Here is a 23,447-nt window from a genome sequence, read left to right on the forward strand (position 1 = left end):
CTAGAACTAGGGGACACAGTTTCAGAATTAGGGATTTTCCATTGAAGAAGGAAATGAGGAGGAATTTCTTCTCTCAGACAGTCGTTCATCTTTGGATTGTTATCTACAAGGAAGTCAAGGGTTATGGGGGGCAGGCAAGAAAGTGGGGTTGATGCCATGATCAGATCAGCCATGATCCTATTGAATGCCGGAGAAGGCTCGAGGGGTCAAATGGCCTCCTGCTGCTACTATTTCTGTTCTTGTGATCTCATTGCAGCTTGTTCCAAATAGAGACAAAAGAGTGGAATTCCAGAGGAGAGGTGAGAGTAATTACCCTTGAGTGAGTGTGGCATCAAGGATCCCTAGCAAAATTGAAATCAATGGGAATCAGGGGAAAATTGTCCACTTGTTGGAGTCATACCTCGCACAAAGCAAGATGATTATGGTTGGTGGAGGCCGATCATCTCAATCCAGGACATTGCCTCAGGAGTTTCTCAGGATAGTGTCCGAGGCTCAACCATCCTCAGCTGTTTTATTAATGAGTTTCCCCTCAACTTAAGTCAGAAGTGGGAATGTTAGGTGATGATTCACAACTCCTCAGATACTGAAGCAGTCCATGTCTGCAAGCAGCGAGACCTGAACAACATTCAGGCTTGAGCTGATAAGTGACAAGCGACTTGGTTGCCACAAAAGTGCCACGCAGTGAACATCTCCAATGAGAGAGAATCAAACCATCTACCTTTTAATACTCAGCAGCATTATCATCACTGAATCCCTCACCAACAACATCTTGGGGGTTACCATTGATTATAAACTAAACTGGACCAGTCACATCTATGCTGCGGCTTTTAGCGTAGGTCAGAAATTGGGAATTCTGCAGCAGGTATCTCACCTCCTGACATGCCAAAGCCTGTCCATTGTCTACAAGGCACAAGTCAGGAGTGTGATGGAATACTCTCCACTTTTCTGGATAGCTGCAGCTCCAAAAACATATAAAAAGCTCAATACCACCCAGGACAAAGCAGTCCTCTTCATCGGTACCTCACCCACCACCTTAAACATTCACTCCCTCCACCACCAGAGCACAGTGGCAGCAGTGTGTACCACCTACAAGATGCACTGCAGTAACTCGCTAAGTAACGTTCGACAGCACCATCCAAACCCGTGATCACTACCACCTCGAAGGACAAGGGCAGCAGATGCATGGGAACACCACCACCTGCAGGTTCACCTCCAAGTCACTCACCATCATGACTTGGAACTATATCACAATTTCTTCACTGTTGTTGGGTCAAAATCCTGGAACTCCCTCTGCAATAGCACTGTGGGTGTTCCCACACCACATTGACTGCAGCAGTTCAAGAAGGCAGCTCCCCACCACATTCTCAAGGGCAATTAGGGATGGACAATAAATGCCAGCCTTGCCAGCGATACTCACACCCAAGAATAAATAAAAAACAAATCATTCTCCACAGATTCCCCACAATTCAGGCTTGGACATTTACTTCAGGAGCACAGAGCTTTATATAACTACAACGTGAGTTCCAATCTTCAGATTCCATTCACCTTTCACATTATTTTCTACCAGTCCGTTAGTGTTCAGTGATTCAGCACGTGAGTCTCTGCTTCTCCAGTTTCTAACATCTCACCACTTATAAAAAACACTCTGATCTGTCTTTCGTAGGTCCTAGATGACCCCACATTTTAAACTCCATCTGCCAAAACATTGCTCACTCACTTAATCTATCAAGAAGATTTGAAAATAAATTTCTTGCCAAAGGATAATGTTCTGCTTCTGCTCCCTCGCCGTTTGCTTTTCCCGTTAGTCTTTCATTTGGTGTAAATCCAGAGAAAGTAAAGATGGAAGGAAGGAGGGAGGGGAAAATCTTCCTCCTTTTCGTGATCCCTATTTGATCTTCATTCCAGTCCAATTTGGGTGAAGAATTCCGATTGTCTGTCTCAATTTTAATAAAGTATAAACAATTCTGGAATCACCAGCGAGATATTGACAAGAACATGTTTCCAGGCCAACTTTCCACAAAAGCTCCCCCACAACAATGTCCTAGACACTTCATAAACTAACGACAAAATTGGGATCCGAACCCACACATGCAAAGCAAAATGCATTAATACGCCACCGTCTTAACCTCTCGACCACCTTGTCAGCTGTTTGGACAGTACAGATCCTGGCTGTGCAGCCAGATGTGCAATGATGGAAATGCAGCTTCTGTAAGTAAATGAAATTTCCATCACATCAGGTCATGGCCTGTTGGGAATGGAGCGGTGTGAAACATTTCCAGACCATGTCCAACACGTTTCTACTCAGTGTGAAAATCCACCACGGAAAGACTGGAACATACAATCATTTCATCACATCATGATTAACATCACTCAGACACCTGAACCATGAGGTCACTGACGAAGTCATGATGACCGAATTTCTCATGAAATGACAACTGAACTAACTGACTGGAAGAATTGCTTTAATTCCACATGATCAGAGAGGCACAGCCTCAGACCGACTTGGCAGATGAATATTGATTGAATAATTTCTGTGTGACGAATGTTCCAGCATCATAAACCAGGGGAACGTGCTGACTGAGCTGTGTCTTCATCTCTTCTGGGCAGTCAGACAGTTCACCCTTCATTCTGCTCTGATTCACTTTCCCAAAGCGGATCTACAGATTCTGAAATCTGGCGACTGGGTTTTCTTATTTTGTTCCATTTGATTTTTCTTGCTCCTGAATGATAATATATTCTAAACCTCGGATCAACCCTCCCCTTTGCGTCGTGTTATAGTCTTGGTTAAAAGAGACACAAAATGACACAAACACTCTGAAACATACAACACGGTCACACTTTCCTTCAGTGAGATTAATGTTGAGCTGTTTTCCAGGTTAAATGCAACTGCAAACACATTGCTCTCAAATAAATTGTCGGGGATTGAGTTGCCGTTGAAATATTAGCACTGGACATCTGTACGAGCAGGAACAGCCATTTCAAACTCACATCCTTCACAAAGGCAACCACTGAGCTGTTTTCTTTTGTGAATGAAATTCATAAGAAAAGTTAAAGTTCACAAGAAAATGGATGGAAATGATTGATAGCTAAACTTTTGAAGCCATGATATGAATTCAAGATTTTCTGATTATTAGACAAACACTCGAACCAATTAAGCTGCTGAGCCAGATCACAAGTGCTGTGACAACTAAGGGCAGAGGAGGGCACTCTTTATTCTCATCCCACTTCTCCACAGGTCACAACATCTATGTGAACTTTTCCCACTACTGATACAGTCAATAATATACTCTATTTTTCCCAGAATAGAAGACACTGACCAGGTTTCTTTAATGAACAACAACATTATCCATTTATTGTCGAACAAGTTTTAACTAGTCATGAAGTAAAGCATAAACACACAGGTGGAAATTTTAAAAGTTCCTTTTTCACCTTGAACAACTTTTAAAGTCTTTTTTTTTATCTTCGAGCCACACGCACACACACACACCGGATAGCTGAAAAAATAAAAGGGATTTTTTTTTTATTCAGCACTCTGTTACAGACAAAAAAAACCTCTTGGGCTGTTTATTTGCTCATTTTTGAAGAAATCATCAGATGAGATATGTTGCTCCAAAACTGGAATACAGTCTAACTTCCGAGTATACGCAGACAGGTCACTAGGGTATTTTAGAACAGTTCTTTTCAGAAGGCATTGAGAATTAATTTTAGCAGGCCTTCTTCAAAGACATGCGACAAGATGAATTAACTCAGTGGACTTCTCAGGGTCTTTTAAAGATTTTCTGGAAAACAAACTGGGTTGTGGTCTCCTCTCCTTCCTTGACGATTCTTCAGGCTAACTTTATCAGCTGCTCACTCCAGCAGGTAAAACACACTGACTGCTCCAACCAAAGGTTCTGAGTTTTCTGCTGTCTGAGGTTTGCGCTGCTGCTGCCAAGGTTGTCCAATCAAGGGGCATGACTGACTTCACGAACCATATTTCTCCCGGTTACCAGGGTTTCTGTTCTATATTTAACTTGAATCATGTGACAACCAGTAAACATTGTTGCCAAATTGGTTCTTTTGGTGCTCTCTTGAAAAAGAACTGGTCCTACATTTATTCAGTTTGATTATGACTTCTTCAAAAAATATTTTAACAGAAGAAACAGAATCCCTTCCATAACATCATGTATTTTCCCTGAGCTACAGGTTATTGCAAGTCTCTCTGGCTGTGTTTATTTTAGGTGATTTTGTACTCAGGTTCTTTTGGAATCCATGTGTTTGCAGATCTTTGTGAGTGAGAGATGTGGTAATATGCTTAAAAGGTTTCCCTGTAAATTATTCGTATCTCCACCTTTCCCCGAACTTTGTACAAACACATTAATATGGGAATCACACACGTCAGGCCGTCAAACCAGTCTGCTAAACATTGAAAGGTGGCAGTGTTTATTGTGACGGGGTTCCATTTATGAAGACACATATTGATGATTCACACATGTAAAATTTGTATATTATGTTCATGACATAATGACATAAATAAACACTTCCTTGCACTTGCCACGCTTGAACATTTTCTCTGCTGATGCCCCCTGAATATATTAGGGAACATGGTGACGAGGTTGAGATTAAAGTCTGTAAATATAGGCAGCAAACAGCAGCAGGGACTGCAGTGAACAGGATTTACGTGACATATTTGTGCTTATATTGGTGGGTGAAATAAGATACTAAACACACAAAATCCTACATTTGAGCTCGCGTAAACGATTGCTCTGTCTATGGAGATAGCATCAAAGAATGCTCAGGAATTTTGTCCTATGCCTGTGTTCGTAACACACTTCAGGGGAACTTAAAACAAAATGGTAAAATGGGCTTTCACATAACAGATGAAATTTTACACAGAGAAGTGTGAAGTGATACAATTTGGAAGGAAGAATGCCAGATAAATGAAACGTTACAATTCTAAACTGGGTGCAGGAGCAGAGAGACAATGTCCACCAATGTCAGAAGGATTGAAAAGGTAGCTAAGAGCAAACAGGACACTTGGCTTTATTAATAGAGGCATAGAGTAAAAGCATATAAGTTATGCTAAACCTTTATAAAATACTGGGAATGAAGGGCCTCCACCTGTACCTCTACAGAAAGCTTCCATTCCAGGTTTACACACACTCGTCAGGATCACGCTCCACAGATTCTGCCCTCCAGGCTCAGACACCCACTTCAGGATCACTCTCCACAGATCCCGCCATTCCAGGTTCGGACACCCACTTCAGGATCACTCTCCATTGATCCCAGCACTATGGGCTCGGAGACCCTCTTCGAGATCCTAAATCTCCAGACACGGACATCCTTTGAGGACCACTCTCCACAGATTCTGCCCTCCAGGCTCAGACATCCTCTTCAGAATCACTCTCCATACATCCCACCGCTCCACGCACGGATATCTCAATCAGGATCCGATCAAAGAATGTTGCTTGTCACTTATCAGCTCAAGCCTGAATGTTGTTCAGGTCTTGCTGCTTGCAGGCACAGACTGCTTCAGTATCTGAGGAGTTGTGAATCATCAGCGAACATTCCCACTTCTCATTTATGTTGAAGAGAAAGCCATCAATGAAACAGCTGAGGATGGTTGGGCCTTGGACACTGCCCTGAGAAACTAGGTATCCAGTCATGAAAGGTGGAGGACAATTAAATAACGAACCAGATGAGGAGGCTCCAAAAACATCCCTATCCTCAATGTTGGTGGAGCCGAGCACGTCAGTGCAAAAGATGAAGCTGAAGCATTTGAAACCATCTTCAGTCAGAAATTGCTCAGTGGATGATTCATCTCGGCCTCTTGAGGTCCCCAGCATCACAGCTTCCAGTTTTCAGCCAATTTGCTTCACTCCACATAATGGCAAGAAATAGCTGAAGGCACTCGATACAGCAAAGACTATGGGCCCTAACAACATTCCGGCTCTAGTGTAAATCTGAGTTCTTTTTGGCTTCAGTCTGGTTCAGTAAATATACTGAGTCGGATGTGTAGGTAAAATCAATTACTTTATTTGCCCATTTAGCCAGCTGACTTACTCTAATGCAACAACACTGACTCCACCCAGAGTCTGTCTGGTCCACTAGAGTAAGTAAAGTTTTTTGATACAGGTACTACTGTTTATACATTAAGATTCATGCTACACCCCCTTGTTTAACCAATCAGTGCGATACAATTCGACTTCACCCACGTGGTGACATGCAGTACATCTGTTACTGAGGTTACAATACACTGCATTTTCAATACATACTTGTTACTAATAAAATATTGTTTTGTACCAGCAAGATAAAACAAAGCGGACAAGCAAGCTAATTAGCAAGAGCATAGGAATCATCAATAATCATTCTAGTCTCACTCCCTACATGGATCATGAGTCTGTCTCTACCTTGTGACAAGTAATTGCGGCGCATCCTGCTATCTCTGTTAGGTGTACATTCCTGAGTGTTTCATGCAGTCTGCAGCTGCATCAAGTAGTGGCAGTTCACGAAGATAAGAGGGGCCGAGCACTCCTTATCACTCACACAGGGATGGACATCATTTGATTCACAGGAGTCCATTTGTTCCAAACCACAGGGAGTCACACAATCAGGCCATAAAGAACAGATGTCTTTGCAATTACCAGTGTCGGCTAGTCTTTACAGTCTCACACGCTCTGCCTTTACTTTTAACTATTTCATTGTGGTTTCTGCCACTTAAAATCAAAGCTCAGCAAAGCTACTATTCCTAACTTGGCTATATTTCCCATTAAGCATAGTGCCATGCCTTTCTGCTCACTTCCACACTAGTACTGAAGACTTGTGCTCCAGAACTAGCTGCGCCCTCAGCCAAGCTGTTCCAGTAGAGCTACAACACGGGCATCTACTTGACAATGTGGAAAGTTGCCCAAGTGTGCCCTCTCCACAAAAAAAATGCAGGACAAATCCAATCTGACCAATTGCCGCCCCATCAGTCGACTATCAATCATCAGCAAAGTGATGGAAGATGTCACCAACAGTGCTATCAAGCACCACACACTTCGCAATAATCTGATCATCAATGCTCAATTTAGGTTCTGCCAGGGTCTCTCAACTCCAGGAAATAATTTGGCAGATAGAGTATAATGTGGGAAAATGTGAGGTTATCCACTTTGGTAGGAAGAATAGAAAAGGAAAATATTATTTAAATTGTGAGAGATTACAGAATGCTGCGGTGCAGAAGGATCTGGGTGTCCTCGTGCATGAATCACAAAAAGTTACCATGCAGGTACAGCAAATAATTAGGAAGGCAAATGGAATGTTACCCTTTATTGCAAGGGGGATGGAGTATAAAAGTAAAGAAGTCTTGCTACAAATGTACATGGTGCTGGTGAAACCACACCTAGAGTACTGTGTACAGTTTTGGTCTCCTTATTTAAGGAGGGATATACTTGCATTGGAGGCAGTTGAGAGAAGGTTCATTGGATTAATTCCTGTGATGAAGGTGTTGTCTCATGAGGAAAGTTGAGCAGGTTGGACCGATACTCATTGGAGTTGAGAAAAATGAAAGGAGAACGTATTGAGACATATAAGATTCTGAGGGGGCTTGACAGGGTAGATGCTGAGAGGATGTTTCCTCTCGTGGTGGAATCTAGAACTAGGAGACACAGTTTCAGATTTAGGGCTTTTACATTTAAGAAGGTATTTCTTCTCTCAGAGGGTCATTAATCTTTGGAATTCTTTACCGCAGAGAGCAGTGGAGGCTGGGTCATTGAATGTCTTCAAGATTTTTATCTACAAGAGAGCCAAGGGTTATGTGGGCAGGCAAGAAAGTGGGGTTGAGGTCATGATCAGGTCAGCCATTGAATGGCGGAGCAAGCTCGAGGGGCCTAATGGCCTACTCCTGCTAAGAGTTCTTCCGATCTTCTGTTCTTATGATCTCATTGCAGCTTGGTCCAAACAGAGACGAAAGACTGGAATTCCAGAGGAGAGGTGAGAGTGATTGCCCTTGAGTGCGTGTGGCATCAAGGATGCCTCGCAAAATTGAAGTCAATGGGAATCAGGGGGAAAACCCTCCACTTGTTGAAGTCATACCTAGCACAAAACAAGATGTTGTGGTTAGTGGAGGCCAATCATCTCAGCCCAGGACATTGCCTCAGGAGTTTCTCAGGGTAGTGTCGTAGACCCAAACTTCCCAGCTGTTTCATTGACGACTTTCTCTTCAACATAAGTCAGAAGTGGGAATGTTAGATGATGATTCACAACTTTTCAGATACTGAAGCAGTCTGTGCCTGCAAGCAGCAAGACCTGAGCAACATTCAGGCTTGAGCTGATAAGTGACAAGCAACCTTCTGGCCACACAAGTGCCAAGCAGTGAACATCTCCAATGAGAGAGAAAAAAAATCTACCTTTTGATATTCAGAAGCATTATCATCGTTAAATCCCCCACCATCAACATCTTGACCAGAAATGTAACTGGACCAGTCACATCTATGCTGTGGCTATAAGCGCAGGTCAGAGATTACGAATTCTGCAGCAAGTATCTCACCTCCTGACACCCCAAATCCTGTCCACCATCTACAAGGCACAAGTCAGGAGTGTGATGGAATACATCCCACTCAACAACACTCAAGAAGCTCAACACCATCCAGGACAAAGCAGCGCACTTGATCGGCACCTCACCCGCCACCTTAAACATTCAATCCCTCCACAACCAGTAAACAGTGGCTGCAGTGTGTACCATCTCCACATGCACTGCAGCAACTCGCCAAGTATCCTTCAACGGCACCTTCCAAACTCGTGACCACTACCACCTCGAAGGACAAGGGCAGCAGATGCATGGGAACTCACTACCTGCAGGTTCCCCTCCAAGTCACTCACCATCCTGACTTGGAACGATATCGCCATTTCTTCACTGTTGTTGGGTCACAATCCTGGAACTCCCTCCCCAACAGCACTGTGGGTGTTCCTGCACCATAAAGACTGCATCAGTTCAAGAAGGCAGCTCTCCACCAACTTCTCAACGGCAATATAAATGGGTAATAAATGCTAGCCTTATCAGCGATACTCACACCCAAGAATGAATAAAAACCAAATCACTCTCCACAGATTCCCCACAATCTGGGCTTGGACATTTACTTCAGGAGCACAGAGCTTTATATCACTGCAACATGAGTTCCAATCTTCAGATTCTGTTCACTTTTCATATTATTTTCTACCAGTCCACTAGCTTTTATTAATTCAGTATTCGGGTCTCTGCTCCTCCACCGTTTCTAACATCTCACCTCTTACAAAAAAACACTCTGATCTGTCGTAGGTAGTAGATGACCCCTCATTTTAAACTCCATCTGCCAAAGCATTGCTCACTCACTTAATCTATCAAGAAGATTTGAAAATAAATTTCTTGCCAAAGGATAATTTTCGGCATCTGCTCCCTCGCCATTTGCTTTTCCCATTTGTCTTTCACTTGGCGCAATACAGAGAAAGTAAAGATGGAAGGAAGGAGGGGAGGAAAAATCCTGCTCCGTTTCGTGATCCCTATTTGATCTTCATTCCAGTGCAGTTTGAGTGAAGAATTCCAATTGTCTGTCTCAATTTTAAATAAGTATAACAAATTCTGGAATCACTGTCTGGACATTGACAAGAACAGGTTTCGATGCTGACTTCACACATCAACTCCCCCAACATAAACGAAACACTAAACAGTTCATAAACTGGCGACAAGGATGGGATTCGATCCCACGTGTGCAGAGCACAATGGATTAGCAGTCCATCACCTTAACCTCTCGGCCACCTTGTCAGCTGTAGAGGCATAGCTGTCACCTTCAGCACAGTTTCTGGCTATGCAGCCAGCTGTGCAATGATGGAAATATATCTTCTGTCAATAAATGAAGTTGGGAATGGAGCGGTGTGAAACATTTCCAGACCATGTCCAACACGTTTCTACTCAGTGTGAAAACCCACCACGGAAAGACTGGAACATACAATCATTTCATCACATCATGATTAACATCACTCAGACACCTGAACCATTAGGTCACTGACGAAGTCATGATGACCGAATTTCTCATGAAATGACAACTGAACTAACTGACTGGAAGAATTGCTTTAACTCCACATGATCAGCGAGGAACAGCCTCAGGCCGACTTGTCGGGTGGTGTAAACAGATATCACTGCTTCTGATCTTCACCAGAACAGAGAGTGAGATGTTACATTGATCATCAAACAGACTGTGAGAGAATACAACAGAATAAAACACATGGAGAGACACTGTGGAATAACAAATAGATTTGATTGGAATGTTGAAATTTTGATTGGAATGGATAAAACACCAGAAACAGCAGATTAAATTGGGATTCTCATCATTATTTGATCTGGGACAGAAAAGAGAAACTGATGGAAAGAAGAGAAGAAGGAAGAAAAGAAAGGATGGAACTGTTCAATTTTTTCAGTTTTTTCACTCGCCCATCAAAGCTGATAAAAAAAATTGCAAATAACAGAGAATTTCACCAAAAATGGAGATTAAATGTTGCTGAAACCTTGGATCGAAGGATGCCCCAACAGATCACCTGTTTAACTGTCTCCTCACTGGGGGATTTCAATCAGTGAGCAATATTGTTCTCTACTTTTTTTGTTAATTGGTCCCAGAACTGTCACTTGGAATTAATATCTGTGTTCCTACTCCTGAATAATAAAATTGTGAGTTTCTCGATATTTTCTGGACACAGTTCCTGCTTAAAGAATTAAGAGCTCTTTTCTAATTTACACAATATCCTTGGTGCTGCTCTCTCTTCTCCCAAACTTCATCTCATGTGACTGTTCCATCATCACTCTGACAGTGGGAGGGGTTGATCCAACTATCTTCAGCATTAACCCTTTACATCCTTATACCACACTGTCTGTCCAAAAAAAATGGGTGGAGGGAACTTCCTTCATTTATCAAAACACCAACAGCAGCACAGTGGCGCAATGGTTAGCACCGCAGCCTCACAGCTCCAGCGACCAGGATTCAGTTCTGGGTACTGCCTGTGTGGAGTTTGCAAGTTCTCCCTGTGTCTGTGTGGGTTTCCGCCGGGTGCTCTGGTTTCTTTCCACCTCCAAAAGACTTGCAGGTTGATAGATAAATTGGCCATTGGAAATTGTCCCTTGTGTAGGTACGTGGTAGGAGAATGGTGGGGATGTGGTAGAGAATATGGGATTAATGTAGGATTAGTATAAATGGGTGGTTGCTGGTTGGCACAGACTCGGTGGGCCGAAGGGCCTGTTTCAGTGCTGTATCTCTAAATAAGAAAAGTAAAATAAAAGCTACCAGTCGTAAATCAACTCAAACCCATTAGAGAGATAGAGGGAGACTGTCAGAGAACTTCCTGCATCCAGTCCTGACCCTGTCACACTCAGCAGCTTCTCACCCAGACCCCACTCTCATCAACACTGAACATTGTTACCGAGACCCTTCAAATACTGTTTATAAAAGGTAGAAAAATTCAAACATCATCACAGCTAGATTGAATAGAACAAAGTTTAATATCTTCTCGTCGTCACTCGATAACCACATGAGACAGTCCTTAAATCAGAAGCATAAATTATCAGCTGTAAGAATGTTTGTCATTGGGTTGAATCATTTCTGTGTGAGGAATGTTCCAGCATCATAAACCAGGGGAACGTGTTGACTGAGCCGTGTTTTCATCTCTTCTGGGCAGTTGGACTGTTCACCCTTCATTCTGCTCTGATTCACTTTCCCAAAGCGGATCTCCAGATTCTCAAATCTGGAGACTGGGTTTTCTTATTTGGTTCCTGTTGATTTTTCTTGCTCCTGAATGATAATATATTCCAAACTCGGATGAACCTTTCCCTGCGTCCCGGTCTCGGTTAAAAGCGACAAATAACGGCACCAACATTCTGAAACAGACAACACGGTCACATTCTGCTTCAGTGAGATTAATGCTGAGGCAGTTTCCGTGTCGAATGCGATTGTGAACAAATTTCTCTCAAGGAAATTGTGAGTGACCAAGTATTTGCACTGAATTTCTGTGCAAGAAGGGACAGTTTCAAACAGCCATTCCCAAATCAATTCCTTCACAAAGACAAAGACTGTGCTGTCTTAACGTGTGTCTCAACGTCACAAACAAATTTGAACTCGAAGTTCAGGAGAAGACAGAGATGTGAATGATCGACAGTGTAATCTTTAAATCATAACTTTCCGTTTCTTCGTTGAAGTGAGGCTCAACCCTAAGCCACTAGAGATCGCGAAAGCTACAAACTTGGATCCAGAAATCAGAAAAGTAGTGAAACAGTTGGTGAGTACATTGTGACACTGAAGAATTTATCACCACATTGCAACATTGGCACATTCTTAGACCTTACATTATGAGACAGATTTGTGCTTATATTGGTGGATGAGGAAAGATACCAAACACACAAAATCCCAATTTGAGCTAGTGTGTAAGATTGCTCTTTCCACGGAGATAGCATCAAAGAATGCTCGTGAATTTCGTCCTATGCCAGTGTCAGTAACACACTTCAGAGGAACTTAAACACACTGGTAAAATGGGCTTTCACACAACAGATAACATTTTACACAGAAAATTGTGAAGTGATACAGTTTGGGAGGAAGAATGAGACAATGTACACCAATCTTTTTTGATCAAGGTTTGAAAAGGTTGCAAAGAGCAAACAGGACACTTGGCTTTATTAATAGAGGCATAGAGTAAAAGCAAATAAGTTATGCTAAACCTTTATAAAACAGTGGGGCTGAATGGCCTACTCCTGTACCTCCACAGAAAGCTTCCACTCCAGGCTCGGACACCCTCTTCAGGATCACTCTCCATACATCCCGCCACTCCACGCACGGATATCTCCCTCAGGATCAGATCACAGCTCCACAGTCCTGCCACATCCAGTCGTGAATGGTGGTGGATAATTAAATAACTAACAAGATGAGGAGGCTCCAAAAATATTCACATCCTCAATGATGGTGGTGCTGAGCACGTCAGTGCAAAAGATGAAGCTGAAGCATTTGCAACCATCTTCAGTCAGAAATATTAAGTGGATTTGATCTGTGCTAATTTCAGCTCCTCATGCTCGCTGGTGCCTTGGTTCTCTGGTGCTAATTTCAGAGTAAATCATGCAGCTTGACAATTGGAGCCAAAGAAAAAGACACAGGAGAGGTTGAAAGTGACAAAACCTGGGATTGAATCAAGAACTGTTTAACTGTTAGTACAACACGAACTCAACAAAGCTATTTCAACAACACACTAAAGCCACCATTCTGTCACTGCTTTGGAAGACAATATATACATTAAAGTGTTTGTAAAAAGTTACAGAACACAACATGTGAGTAATATTCCCCATTGTTTTCTCAGTACTTTTGGACTGTCAAGTGGGAGACAACCAGAAGTCCCACTGTGCCACACTGACCCTGAGCTGTGAGTGAAATGAGATAAAGTTCAATCTTTAGCAGAGAGATTCTGGAGAGAGGTCAGAGTCCTGAATCAAGGAAAGACTTTCTGACACAATAAAAGCAAAATACTGCAGATGCTGGAAATCTGAAATAAAAACAAAAAGTGCTGGAAATACTCAATAGCTCTGGCAGCATCTGTGGTGAGAGAAACAGAGTTACTGTTTCTGGTCTGTGACCCTTCATCAGAACTGACACAGGTTAGAAAATAATTCGGTTTTAAACAAGTGAAGGGGAGGGGCATGTGGGAGAGAACAAAGGGGAAGGTGTTTGATAGGGCAGAGGGCAGGAGAGATTAAATAACAAAGCTGTCCTGGGACAAATGCAAAGAGTGTGTTAATGCTTGTGGTTGCCTGACACCAGTCATGCTCTGATGTTATTGAACACAATGTTCAATCCACAAGGCTGTAGAGTGCCAAATCAAAAGGTCAGGTGCTGCTCCTCGAGCTTGGGTTGATTTTCACTGGAACACTGGAACAGGCCAAAGACAGAAATGTTGACATGAGAGCAGGGGGGAGTGTTGAAATGGCAAGCAACCAGAAGCTCAGGATCATGCTTTCGGCCTGAGCAGAGGTGTTCCATCTAATCTGCGTTTGGTCTCCCCAGTTTAGAGGAGACCGCATTGTGAGCAGTGAATACAGTATACATAATTGAAAGAAGTACAAGTAAATCGCTGCTTCACCTAAAAGGAGTGTTTGGGGCTTTAGATAATGAGCAGAGAGGAGGGAAAAGGGCAGGTATTATATCTCCTGCGATTGCATGGGAATGTGCCTTGGGAAGGGGACGAGGTATTGGGGGTAATGGAGGAGTGGACCAGGGTGTCGCGGAGGGAACAATCCCTTCGGAATGCTGACAGGGGAGTGGAGGATGCGTTTAGTGGTGGCATCACGCTGGTGGTGGCGGAAATGGTGGAGGATGATCCTTTGGATGTGGAGGCAGGTGGGGTGGAAAATGAGGACAAGGGGAACCCTGTCGCAGTTCTGGGAGGGAGGGGAAGGGGGAAGGCAGAGGTTGAGAGTTCTGTCAATTACACTGGGAGGGGGCGGGGTGGGAGTAGTTGAAATCTGGTGATGTTGTTGAATTTAATTTCAAACAATCCTTGAACTCTCTGCTGATAAAGACTGAAAAAGGGAAGAACAACCACACAACAAGGCTCTCAAATCCAAGGCCCTGAGATTAAAAGTCCCATGCTGTACCAACTGAGCTAACAAGGCCTGATACAGTACTTCTACTCTGTCTGTTATTGGACGGATGCAGCTGTTGGCTCCACCCCAAAGGCGGGAATTTGTTCCACCAACTATGAAGCAGCTTCCTATCAATTCCCCAGATTATCAGTAAATCCACTTCCAGAAGCCCCAAAGTGTGATATATTCCTCTCACTCATCGATAATAAAACTGAAATATTTTTACCTTCCAAATGCTGCCATCCATTTTGTCAGTATTTATTTCTCTCTCCTTTTTATTTAGTTCATGCATTTCTTCAGAATTTTTTTTTCAATTATATCTGAGGGAAGAAATGAACAGATCTGGCAGCTCAAAACTGGGCATCCATGAGGCACTGTGGGCCATCAGCAGCAGCAGAATTGTATGTAAACACAATATGTTACCTCATGGCCTGGCATACCCCTCACTCTACCATTACCATCAAGCCAAGGGAGCAATAGTGCTTCAATGAAGTGTGCAGGAGGGCATGTCAGGAACAGCACCAAGCAGACCTAAAAATGAGTGAAGCTACAACACAGGATTACTTGCATGTCATATAGCGGAAGCAGCATGCAATAGATAATGCTGAGTGATCTCACAACCAACAGATCAGATCAAAGCTCTGCACTCCTGCCACATCCAGTCCTGAATGGTGGTGGATAATTAAACAATTAACAGGAGGACGAGGCTCCACAAATATCCCCATCCTTAATGATAGGGGAGACCAGTATATCAGTGCAAAATACAAGGTTGAATCATTTGCAACCATCTTCAGCCAGAAGTGCCAAGTAGATGATCCATCTCGGCCTCCTCCTGAGGTCCCCAGCATCACAGGTGCCAATCTTCAGCTAAATCCACTTCACTCCACATGATATCAAGAAATGGCTGAAGGCTCTGGATACTGACAACATGCTGGCTGCAGTGCTGAAGACTTGTGCTCCAGAACTAGCCACACCGCCCGCCAAGCTACAACACTGGCATCTACCCAGCAATGTGGAAAATTGCCCAGGTATGTTCTGTATACAAAAGGCAGGACAAATCCAACCCGGTCAATTCCTGCCCGATCAGCCTCCTCTTGATCATCAGTAAAGTGATGGAAGGTGTCGCTGACAGTGCTATCAAGCAGCACTTACACAGCAATAACCTACTCACCAATGCTCATTTTGGGTTCCGCCACTTAGTTCCTGACCTCATTATGGCCTTGGCCTAAATATGGACAGAAGAGCTGAATTCAGGAGGTGAGTTGAGGTGACAGTGACTGCTCTTGCCAAGGGCATCAAGGAGCCCTTGCAAAATTGAAGTCAATGGCAATCAAGGAGAAAAATCTCCAGTAGTTGGAGTCATACCTTGCGCAAAGGAATATGGTGCTGGTTGTTGGTGGCCAATCATCTCAGTACCAGACATCGCTCAGGAGTTCCTCAGGGTAGTGTCCTCGGCCCCAACCGTCTTCAGTTGCTTCATCAATAAACTTCCTTCCATCATAAGGTCAGAAGTGGAAATGTTCACTGATGATTGCAAAATATTCAGTTGCATTAGTAACTCCTCAGATACTGAAGCAGTCCGTGTCCACATGTAGAGAGACCTGGGCAAGATTGGGCTTGGACTGATAAGTGGCAAGTAACATGCACGCCGCAAAAATGCCAGGCAATGACCATTTCCAACAAGAGTGAATCTAACCATCTCCCCTTGACAGTCAATGACATTACCATTGCTGAATCCTTCACAATCAACATCCGGGGGGTTACCAATGAGCAGAAACTGAATTGGATCAGTCATAAAAATACTGTAGCTACAAGAGCAGGTCAGAGGCTGGGAATTCTGCTGCAAGTAACTCACCTCCTGTCCACCATCTACAAGGCACAAGTCAGGAGTGTGATGTAATACTCCCCACTTGCCTGGATGAGTGGAGCTCCAACAACACCAAAGAAACTCAACACCATCCAGGACAAAGCATATCACTTGATCAGCACTCCATCCACTACTTTGAATATTCACTTCCTGCACCACCAGTGAGCAGTGGCAGCAGTGTGTACCATCTACAAGATGCACTGCAGCAACTCACCAAGCCTCCTTCGACAGCACCTTCCAAACCCCCAACCTCGACCACCTAGAAGGACATTGGATGAATGGGAACACCACCATCTGCAAGCTCCCCTCCAAGTTACACTCTGTCCTGACTGGGAACTATATCACCATTCCTTCACTGTCACTGGATCAAAATCTTGGAACTCCCTTCCTAACAGCACTGTGGGTCTACGTACAACACATGGACTGCAGCAGCTCCAAAAAGGCTGCTCACCACCACCTTCTCAAGGGCAATTAAGGATGGACAATAAAGGCTGCGTTTGCTGACAACGCAACCACTAAGTGGCACAACTCGCTTTCTCCCCCTGCTTTGCACCGGCCGCCTCCACCCTCCACAGTCGCTCGCTCCAGACCTCGCTGCTCCCCCCCCTACTTCCCTGGCCGATTGTCTCCCGATCATGTCACCCCATTCTCCAGTCGTTCGCTCACTCCCCACCCCCCCTCCCCTCCAGCCGCTAGCTCTGGGCTGCGCTGCTTCCCTTCTCTCGGCTACTTGCTCCCACGTTTGTCCAGTCTCCACGTGCCGCCCGAAGAAGCAATGTGGGCTGCAAAGTGTGACGTAGGAGTGAGTAGTGAGTGGCCTGGACGAGGGAAGTGGCACGGCCTAGTGCTTGCGGCTGGAGCGGGGGTTGGGGGGCAGAGAGCAAGCGGCCATAGAGCTGGATGACGCGAGTGGGGAACAATTGTCCAGGGGAGCATCGAGGTGTGGAGCGAGCGGCTGAGGGGAGGAAGCGTCGAGGCCTGGAGCGAGTTGCCGAGGGGGGAGAGCTCCAGCCTCAAAGTCTCCTATTCAGCCGCTTCCTCCAGCTGAGTGAGGGGCTGGATACCCGATGACTCTTTAGCGCACATGTGCGAAGATGGACCAGGCGCAGATATGCGATGATGTTGGCGCTGCACAATGACATCATCCTACGCATGTGCCACTTAATCCTGGCAAGATGTAGCTGTGCCTATGCACAGCTTGGCACAGTCCGATGATGTCAGCGGGCCGCTGCGTTGAAATGAATCACATTGTGTCAGCAGTGCCCACAACCCAGGAAAGAATAAAAAAGAGATTTACCACAATGGTAGCAGGGTGAGGGATTTCAGTTATGTGGAGAGATTGGAGAAGCTGGGGTTGTTCTCCTTGCAGCAGAGAAAATCCAGAAGACATTTGACACATTTGTTCAATATCATGGACGTTTTCAATAGTTTAAATCAGGAGAAACTGTTTCCTGTTGTAAAAGGGTCAGTAAGCAGAGGACACAGATATCAGGTGATTGGAGAAGAACCAGAGGTGACATGAAGAACCATTTTTTACACAGCAATGTGTTGTGATAAAGAAAGAAAAGACTTGCATTTCTATAGCACCTTTCAAGGCCACTGGATATATCAAAGCACTTTGTAGACAATGAAATACTTTTGAAGTGTAATCACTGTTGTAATGTCAGAAATGCAGCAGCTGATATTCACAAACAGCAATGTGATAATGACCAACTGATCTGATTCAGGGGCAAATATTGATCACAACACCAGGGAGAATTGCTCTTCACTTGTTTGAAATTGCAGCATGGGATCTTTTACATTCACCCAAACATGCAGACCAGGTCTTGGTTTAACATCACACCTGAAAGGCAGCACCTTCAACACCCTCAGTGCTGCACTGGAGTGTCAGCTGTGAAATATGAACCCAGAAGCTTGTGATTTCGAGGTGAGTGTGACCGACTGAGCCACAGCTTTTACCCGAGTCTCAATCCTTCTACCAACAGTTTCTCTCTATCGGGTCTGTCACGACCCCTCATGATTGTGAACACCTCTATCAAATCTCCTCTCCAAGGAGAACAACCCCAGCTTCTCCAATCTATCCACATAACTGAAATTCTAACCACACGTTGCAGAAAGGAATTTTTCCTCAAGTTCCTTCTGGTTTTGTGAGTCACCTTAAATCTGTAACCTTCGGTTATTGACCGTTCAGCAGTTAGAAACAGTTCCTCAGTATTTCCTCTACCTCAAACCTTCAAGGAAGCTCTGCAAAGTAACTGAAAATCAACTTGTCAGAAGTGGGATTTAAACACATGCCTCCAGTGAAAGCTGCAACCTGAACAGAGAAGCTGAAACCACTCAGTCACCTCAACTGTTCAGACGTTTTTGACCTCGTCCTCACTTCTGTACTTTGAAAGGTTCACTCAGTTCAGGAAATGTTCAATGTTACTGGAATGTTCAGTGACTGGGATATTACCTCCCCTGGGTTTTCCTGAGCTTGTTCTCGGTGTTTGGGGATGTTTGTCCTGGGCTGTGGAATCTTGCATCCCTGTAATGGACATTAACCCACTGATTGAATCTGTATTCACTGCTTTCCGCTGGTGCTGGGTAATTGCAGAGTGTGAGGCTGGAATGTTGCTGCTTGTCCCGGCCTCACTCACACTGGGAAAGAGTGAATAATTGATGCGTCTGTTTCTGTACCTGAAATGTGACTTCTATCTGCTGTTATTAACCGAGGCAGCGCTGCAGAAGGATACGTTAATAATCTCTCACTAATCAACTGCAAACAGTCAGAATGTGTAACTTTGAGCAGCGCTTTCTGCACCGTCAGGGCTGGAAAATGGAGGGAGGGAGAGACAGTGTCAGTATCTGAGTGTACACAGCACTGTACAGAGAAAGAGTCAATATACCGGGGCTGAGACACAGTGCATCTTTTCACATTTAATCACAATAATATCCGGAGTCAGGAACTGAAAATGATGAAAAACTGAATAGCAAGAGCAAAAGTAAGAAAAGTAAGTAATTATAGATTAGCTGATCAGCTTTCACTGTGTTACCTGGTAATCTACAGTTTTATATTTAATGCTCTCTCCACTGTGGCCAGGGAATGATTTCTTCTCAAAGGCTGAACATTAACAAAACTTCTTGGAATTTAAAATCTTTTAAAAGTAATTCCATGGAGCGAATGGGGCAAAGTCAAATAACTGCACCAATTATAGGAGAGCTGGTTGGTGATGACGTGGATGTGTCTGCAGTGTGCAGGACCAGACTGTTTCTATAGATTCACGATGAATGTTCCACCCTTTATTTATAACATTAAAACTGATAGTGGACAATGGCTATTCTGGTTGCAGGAACATGAAGCTTTAACTCATTAACAACCTACTTTATGGTAATTTAGAAAGAACAACACCCAGCTCTGTCAGTTAGTGTGTTTGTTTGTTAACCCACAATTTGTTGGTTCAAGCACATAAATGGATGAGGCTTTATTAACTTAAACTCTTCTACATCTGCTATATTACTCTTGCTGTTGATTTTTCAAAGATAAGGTTAATCAAGTCTTTCTTTATGAAATCCATGCTGACTGTGCTTTATTATTTTTCATTTCCATCTGTATTTTCTACTTTGGAGGATTACAGGATATTATCATTTTTTTTATTCATTTATGGGAGGTGGGTGTCACTGGCTAGGCCAGCATTTATTATCCATCCCTAATTGCCTTGAGAAGGTGGTGCTGAGCTGCCTTCTTGAACCACTGCAGTCCATGTGCTGCTGTTATGAAGGGAGTTCCAGGATTTTGACCCAGCAACAGTGAAGGAACGGTGATACAGTTACAATTCAGGATGGTGTGTGGCTTGGAGGGGAACTTGCAGGTTGTGGTGTTCCCATGCATCTGCTGCCCTTGTCCTTCTAGGTGATCAAGGTCGCGGGTTTGGAAGGTGCTGTCTCAGGAGCCTTGGCACATTGCTGCAGTGCATCTTGTGGATGGTACACACTGCTGCCACTATGTGCCAGTGATGGAGGGCATGAATGTTGTAAATGGGGTGCCAATCAAGCGGGCTGCTTTGTCCTGTTGAGTTTATTGAGTATTGTTGGAGCTGCATCCAGCCAGACAAGTGGAGAGTATTCCATCATACCCCTGACTAATGAACAGGCTTTGGGGAGTCAGGAGGTGAGTTACTTGCCGGAGGATTCCCAGTCTCTTGACCTGCTCTTGTAGCCATAATATTTATCTGGCTACTGTAGCTCAGTTTCTGCTCAATGGTAACCCCCAGGTTGTTGAGAGTGGGGGATTCAGCGATGGTAATGCCATTGAATGTCAAAGGGAGATGGTTAGATTCTCTCTTGTTTAGAATGGTCATTGTCTGGCAGTTGTGTGGTGAGAATCTTACACATCTTTATTGTAGGGTACTCTATTGTACTGTTGAGTGACGACACTTGAAAAGTCCTTCCTTCATTGGCTCTCAAAGGCTTTGCAATGTCCTGTGGTCGTGAAATGCAAGTCTTGCTTTTTCCATTGTTATCAGTGTCATTGTGATCAAAAGATAGGATTCATGAGCACAAAGTTTAAATCAATTTTGATTAAAATAATGTAAAAGCATCTATATTTTTGCACTATACTTAATAATCTCCATCTTCCTATCCTTACCAAGTACAATGTCTTTGACCCTGAAATTGATTCCACAATCGCAGTCCCTCAGACAATTTCAGCTCAGTTCTGATGAAAGGTCACAGATCTGAAACGTGAACTCTGTTTCTCTCTCCACAGATGCTGCCAGACCTGCTGAGTATTTCCAGCATTTTCTGTTTTTATTTCAGATTTCCAGTATCAGCAGTATTTTGCTTCTGTGTTACTTTGAACGTTAAAACTGACCCACCTGTCTACAATTCACACTGAGGTCTCCCATGAAATGATTCTGTATAATGTTGATGTAATGAATACAGACTCTGAGCACAGAGCTTCCTGTGGGGAATTGGGGATATGAAAACCAGCAGACTCTGCAGGAATTTCCACTGGGAGCACAAATTCACAAAATCTACCTTTTATATATGGATTCATTTTGATTGTCCTTCTGGAAAATTATTTTGAAACAATTTAAACATCAACCCACAGCTCCATGACTGGGTCAATGATGAGGTCATCCTCTGACAGGTCATGTGACAGCTGGAGCCACAAGACGTCAGAACCAGATTTGTGACTGGATTAAAACCCGGAATCCTGTCCCAATGGCTTTTCAAATAAAGCTGTTGCTGTTTGAAAACACAGCAGTTAAACTTTCTGCCTGACCATGAGGGGAGCTAGGGAGAAATTTACAAAATTAAATCCTTTTACAAAATAGTTCAAAAACCATTCACTGAGAAATCATGTGAGGATTCATATGCAGTAGAGAAACAAGCAGAATACAGAAAGTACAGAGGAGAGCTGAAAAAGGAAAAGAGATCAGCAAGAGAATGTATGAGAAAAGATTAGCAGGTCACATAACTGGGAACACTGAAGTCTTTTACCAACATATGGACAGTCAATGAAAGGGTGGGTCAATTAGGAGATCCTGTGGAGGCAGAGGGTGTGGCTGAGGCACTAATTAAGTAGATTTCATCTGTCACAAAACAAACGGGTGCTGCAAATGTCACAGTAAAGGAGGAGGAAGTGGAGAATTTGGAGGAGATGAAAATAGATAAAGAGGAGACAATTACAAGTTTAGCAGTGCTCACAGTAGAAAAGTCACCCGGTCTGGATGGGCTGCATCCTGGGTTGCTGAGGGAAGTAAGGGTGGAAATAGAGGAGACTCGAACCACAATCTTTCAATCCTCCTTGAATATGGGAATGATGCCAGAGGACTGGAGGATGGAGGTAAGCTTGGGTAGTTCGATCTTAGTTTAACTTGACCATTTTTATAATGTATCCATTGTCATAACTAACAACATTACGAAAGCCATTTTATAATTAACACATGACCAAAGGAACCATTTTGTGTTCAGTACTAATGTTTAAATCCTGTATAATTAATGAGTAGCTACCCATCCTGAAACAGATGATTGTAAAAGTAATGAACCTTGATTGAGTTATAATTAATGAATCAATAAACATTTTAGAGAGAATGGGTTTTCATTTAAAGTTAGTTCAATCTAATTACTGTGAGTTTCTGTGTCTTTGTGGGAAAGGGCAGTTTCAGCTAAATTTATTCAAACAATGGACCTTTCTCGGACCCCTGATAAAACCCATGGTATGCCACATCGTGACCTTCAAGAGTCTTGATTTAATGAACAGGAAACTTGTTTCAGATCAGATTGGGAGACAGTGTGAAACCACTCCATTGTCCTCATGTCTGAGATTCTGAGGACAGGTGACTGTTCGTGGAAGACATTATTAAGAACTAATTAAATGTACCTAGCAACAGCTGGGACCAATTATTATTTTACATGGTGGTGTGATGGCCATCCAGGGGTTAAAAGTAGGGATCTTGTCAGGTTTCAGTGTGCAGGAACACTAGAAGATCTCAGGGGTAAAGGCTCAGATCATCGACCAAGTTCTCCACCTGATGAGGGATCTAGACTGGACAAAGAGGACCGTGACACTCTGAGACCAAGCTCGACCAGTCCCCAGAGCTGTCAAGTTATATTCCCCAAGTTTGTTAAGTATAATTTTACTTTCAATTATTAAGTACTATTTTACTCTCAATAAAAGTTCTGGACTTATTAATCAAGTATCCTGTTGCTTTAATTGGTTAAAGTCATGCCCAAAGTGATTGTCTGCAATAGACTTTCCAGAATTAAAAGATAAGTCAGCAAGGATTGTGAATATTACAGCCCTGTTTAAAAAGAGAGATAAACCCAGGAACTACAGACCAATTAGTCTAATGTCGGTGGTGGGGAAACTTTTAGAGACAATTATCCAGGAGGAAATTAACTGTCACTTGGTAGAACATGGGCTAATAAACGACAGCCAGTACAGATTGGTTAACAGAAGATTGTGTCTGAAATAATTAATGAATTAATTTCTTT

General features: G+C 43.4%; 1 non-coding gene across 1 annotated transcript; it reads right to left on the reverse strand.

Annotated features, from left to right (window-relative positions):
* Positions 1-9,675: 9,675 nt before the first annotated feature.
* On the reverse strand, positions 9,676-9,757 carry trnas-gcu (transfer RNA serine (anticodon GCU)). The gene has a single exon. It is a non-coding gene; the product is annotated as a tRNA-Ser (tRNA).
* Positions 9,758-23,447: the final 13,690 nt, after the last annotated feature.

The sequence above is a fragment of the Heterodontus francisci genome, unplaced genomic scaffold, assembly GCF_036365525.1.
Source record: "Heterodontus francisci isolate sHetFra1 unplaced genomic scaffold, sHetFra1.hap1 HAP1_SCAFFOLD_86, whole genome shotgun sequence".
Classification (NCBI taxonomy): domain Eukaryota; kingdom Metazoa; phylum Chordata; class Chondrichthyes; order Heterodontiformes; family Heterodontidae; genus Heterodontus; species Heterodontus francisci.